This window comes from Mastomys coucha, unplaced genomic scaffold (assembly GCF_008632895.1).
Source record: "Mastomys coucha isolate ucsf_1 unplaced genomic scaffold, UCSF_Mcou_1 pScaffold21, whole genome shotgun sequence".
Taxonomy (NCBI): Eukaryota; Metazoa; Chordata; class Mammalia; order Rodentia; family Muridae; genus Mastomys; species Mastomys coucha.
The window spans coordinates 107,271,399-107,276,584 of record NW_022196904.1 but is presented as its reverse complement, the minus strand read 5'-3'; the positions used below and the strand labels follow the sequence as shown (position 1 = coordinate 107,276,584).

The following is a 5,186-nucleotide window of genomic DNA, read 5'->3' as shown; positions in this document are numbered from 1 at the left end:
TTTTTTTTTTTTTGCCATCTTAGCTCATGCTTAGATATCTGTATTAATAGAATGGCTCCCTACAGCCCTGTATTTTACACACACACACACTACATACACAATAATGATAAGTAAAGGCTAGTAGCAGCACTGGCAAATGCTTTCCTTGTGTGAGAATAAGATGCTCCAAGACAGTTTACATCCCTGATCTGCCAGTTCAACTGGCTACCCAATCTAAACAAGGGGCTAAGTTCTGAGACTCTGTTCGTTCATGTCGAAAATGGGATAATAAATATCTCATCACATTGTTGAAGGTATAAAATTGGATAAGCCTGGAGCTTTGACACAGTAGGTGCTTAAGGACAGTCGTGTGAAAGGACAACAGTGAACATCTGTTTACCTCATAAACCAACAGGGTGATGCTTCACCCTTCAACCTGTTGGTTAATTTTGATGTTCAGATTGGTCACTACTAGGCAATTCATGAAGTGTGTTTTCACCTGTGTCTGCAGAGGCTCTTCTAGAGAAGACTAAGGAAGAGAAAGATCTATCCAGAATGGGTGGCACCATCCCTTAGGCTGGGGATTTGGGGTGGAGTAATAGGAAGAAGGAGGAAACAGACCAGCGTAGGCATTCTCTCTGTGTCTCCTCTCTCTCTCCTTCTTTACCATCATGATGTAAGCTCTTCTGCTCCACCATTCCCTCGCACTGTGAAGACTGAACCTGTGAAATGAAATTATTTTTCTGTTACCATCTAGGAGTTTGGGTTGGCTTTGTTTTCTCTGCCAGTTACAAATTTGAAAGTAAGCCAGGCTGTGGTGGTGGCAAACCTTTGATCCCTTGCACTCAGGAGGCAGAGGCAGGCAGTGGATCTCTGATTTCAAGACCAGCCTGGTCTACAGATCAAGTTCTAGGACAGCCAGGGCTACATAGAGAAACACTGTCTCAAAAAAAAATTTTTTTTTTAAAGTAACCCCTCATCCATGCTCAAGAACGCCCAATGAACACACCAACTCCCTATATGGTGCTCTCTGGTAGAATCATACTTTGGTTTGGGGCCTTATGAGTAGACATTGTTTAATATCCCCAGGGAAGAGATTTTCAAAACTGTGCTGAACATTTTTATCCCCACCTGTTTCTATGCATCTAACGTCCAGACCGGGTTTGCTGCAGGAAAGAATTATGATTCATGTGAAACCAGGGGTAGAATTTGGAGTCGGGTCTGCTGGGCTTCTAAGTAGCTGTTCCTGTCACCCTCTTCTGCCGGCAAGAGGAAAGAAAGAAAATCATCTCTAGGACCTGGCAGACAAAGAAAACTGTCCCCCATACCTGCCTATAGCTCATATCTCTCCTCACAGTGGGAGTCCTCAGCCAGAGCCACTTGGCCTTCAAAGGGACATTGGCTGACGACTGCAGGTTTTGGTTATCACAGCTTAGAGAGGAGACACTTAGTCCTCACACCCTTATGGAAGAATCATTGGGACAAAAATGCCAAGAATGCTGAGGTGAGAGTCTGTGATCTTCATAAATAGGCTTCCGGTTTCTCATCTAGACACTGGCTGCCAAGAAGAATGAGCACCCCTGGCTCCAGGTGACCTAAGGGACTTGGCCAACTTCCTTCTTTATTTTAATTTTATAAACGTTATTATTTAAAAACCTGCAAAACAGTAAAAACATCTTACATCAAAATTAGCTAGACCTGAAAGCTACATTTTTCTGACAATGTCTTTTATATGTGTATGTGTATTTATCTGTGTGAGTGTATGTATGTGAATGTGTGTGTGTGTCTGTCTGTCTGTCTGTGTGTCCTTGAAGCTAGGAGAAGGTTACAGATGTCTGTGGACTGCCCAATATGGGTGCCAGGATCCAAACCAGTCATGACTTAACAGCAAGTGCTTTTAACTGAGCAGCCTTCTCTCCAGCCCTTTGACTGACTTCTATAGCATGTCCTTAAAAAGAGGTATGCCTTGCCTTGAAACCTGTGGTGGGGAGTCAGCCTCGGGGCTAGGCAGAACAGCAGTCTGGGAGGAGCCTGCCCCTCTGTTGACATCACAGGTGGAGCAGCGGGGCCAGCAGCTAACAAACTCCATCTTGTTTATATTAACTATTATCATTATCATTATTTATAGTGTGTGTGGTATGTGTGTGTTCATGTGTATGTTTGGTGGTGTGTACATTTGTGAACACCAGGGGTTGATGACATCCAGTGTCTCCATCACTCACCTTGTCTTCTTTTAAATTTTGTAATTAAGTCTTTATTTGTTTTAGGAGGAGAAGCATGTGCTAAGGCCCCTGTGGGGGCGGGGTTGGAGGACAACTCACAGTTGGTTCTCTTCTTCCACCTCGTGGTTTCCTTGGGTCAACTCAGGTTGTCAGGCTTGGCAGCAGATGTCTTCACCCTAAGCCATCCTGCTGGCCCCTCCATCTTATTTGTAAGATGGGGTCTTCCATCTTTTGTAACCTGGATGCATCCACTGAGCTAAACTACAGAGCCAATGAGCCAGGGGTGCGGCTGCCTCCATTTCCCCAGCGCCCACCACTGCACCCAGCTTTTACATGGCTGCTGGGGAGTCAGGCTCAGGGATGTCCTCATGCTTGTACAGAAGACACTTTGTCAACCACGATTTCTCCTACCACACCCCCCACACACTGGGATTTTGAGTCTTGTTTCTAACAGTCCAATCTTCATACTAAAAAAATAGGGCAATGCCATGCCAATTCTTCTGGGACCTTTAAGAAAATGCCCAACCCCATCTCAGGCTTTGTTTGGGCAGCAGTTTCTTCCCGTCATGTCATTGCAGCCCAGTGGCATTTGCCACTCTGGCATTTGTCATGTCTTTCTGGCTGAGTGTATCAGCCTATCAGATTTCCAGACCTGACTCAGCTCCATTGGTCTCTTTACGCACAAAACCATCTCCTGAATAGAGAGCAGGTGCACATTTCTGAAATTTTCATGAGATCCTGGTTGCAAGCAAAGACCCAGTGAAACCAACAAACTAGACAGTTCTGTGGACAGAAAGTCAGCTTATCTGGGGAGTCAAACTGGCTGGGCTGTATCTGGGGCCAAGGGGTAGAGACAGAAGAGTGGGCAGTGGTAAAAGCCTTGTCAGTTTTATGGGGACAGGTAACAGTGGAAGGAGATGTGTGGGTCAGAACATTCTGGGATTTAGCATAAGGGATTTAAACTGTTACAGGCTGTTTTGGTTAAGCAAGAACTAGATGCTTTGATCACTGGGGGTAGATAAGGGAAGTAATGGCTGACAAGCACTAGATTTCTAAAGCTAGGCTGCCATTTAGGACATTGTCAGCAGCACCGCCATTTGCCCACCCCTGCATCCTACCCCCCACCCATCCCTACCCCCATTTTGTGGAGAATGGAATGAACATCTAGTAACATAACCTCACTAAGCAGACTGCACCTGTAGACTCCTAACAATGAAGGGAGGCTGTGACTGCTCACCCAGATGTCACATGCTCTCCGCCGAGTCACCCACACTGGTTCTTGACATCTGGGGACACACAGTGTATATTTGGGACACAGTTAAGCCCTTCAGCTGTGTAGTAGAGGCAACACTGACCTCAGTGTTGACAAATCTAATTTTCTGACTCCCAGACATGGCTCGAAGGAGCTGTGTGAGATTCCCTGTCTTTACAAAGACATTTAAACTGGCTTCTGCAAATGTGCAGGGAATTTACTGGCTTGTGTCACTGACTTGGAAATCAAAGAGTGCCTGGATCCAGGGAGAGGATTAACTGTGTTCCTGGGTTCCACTAGCCCGGTGCCGTACCTCAGCATCTTCTATTCATTTAAGCATGCTCTGAGTCTTCAGGTTCCAGAAGAACAGATGCTATGACTGAAACCCGCGTCACTATGGGTAGGCTTCTACTTACGTGAAAGCCCACCCTCAGAGTCCCTCTCCTCCCAAGAAGCACTTTTCTTTTCTTCTCCTTTCTCTTCTTGTTTTCTTTCAGATTTATTTTATTTTATGTGTATGAGTACACTATAGCTGTACAGATGTCCTTGAGCCATCATGTGGTTGCTGGGAATTGAACTCAGGACGGCCCCGCTCGCTCTGGCCCACTCACTCTGGTGACGCACCAGAAGAGGATGTCAGATCTCATTACTGGTGGTTGTGAGCCACCATGTCCTTGCTGGGATCTGAACTCAGGACCTTTGGAAGAGCAGTCAGTGCTCTTACCCTCTGAGCCATCTCGCCAGCCTTCTTTCTTTCTTTTTCTTTTTTTTTAAATTTTACTTTACAATTAAATAACTACTTCTTGATGACTGCACATGGGGTAAGGCTGCTTGGTAGTTCAGAAAGTTCACAGCAGTGGTGTTTTCCTGACTGTGTAGCCCTCAGTATTGAGTGGAATGACTTGTATGGCATCACAGTCAAACCAGCAAGACCAAATTTACGCACCCATCGTTTTCAGGATTGTTGGTAACTTGAACATACTTTCCCCAAATCACCTTGCCTCCTGTGTCACGAGGCCCAACTCGCTCACATTGACTTCAATAACTGTGCCTCTGGTGATCACACCCAGGGTTGTATATAATGGGGGTGATGGATTCTTTTTCACACCGAGTATAGGCAGGCAAAAGTAGCTTTTAGCTCAGGGTGTGTCATATGGGCTTTGTTGAAACATAGACCCATTGACCTAATGAGCCTTTCATATTTAGGTGGCTTTCTTGTAAAGCCATCACCAACCAAGCAGACTTTAGTGACCATCCTCTTCCATGCCTTCTTTCTTCTTTTTCCTGTTCAAATAACTTTCAATACTTCTGTTTCCCCTTAGGCACAAACTTTGGGTAGAGGGACCTCCCATTTTCCCGCCTTTCTTTCCATTTCTGCTTAATCGTGTTGGAAAGCACTTTTGCTCTCTACTGCCCCTCTCTGTCCAAGCAGATAGGCAGGACGGCTCCCGGTAGAGTCGCCTCATCATCCTTCTGCTTGGTGTTTCTCTTGTCATGCATCTTAATAGTCTTTTTCATTTGTATTTTCTGGGCATGGCATTGTTTATGGTAGAGCTTAGCCTTCAGACCAATCTTTTTTTTTTTTTTTTCCTTCTTTGAACGTTCGTGGGCCTCCCAACCTTCTTTCTTTCTCTTTTGCTCACGGTAGTCCAAACGATATCCATATCGTTTGCAGTGCAATTCAATATATTCATTCTTTTTTTTTCCTCAGCTTTTTCTTTTTTTGGGGGGGG

At 45.2% G+C, this 5,186-nt stretch overlaps 1 pseudogene; it reads right to left on the bottom strand.

Annotated features, from left to right (window-relative positions):
• Positions 1–4,371: 4,371 nt before the first annotated feature.
• Positions 4,372–5,186, bottom strand: part of LOC116101355 — a 13,909-nt pseudogene continuing 13,094 nt past the window's right edge.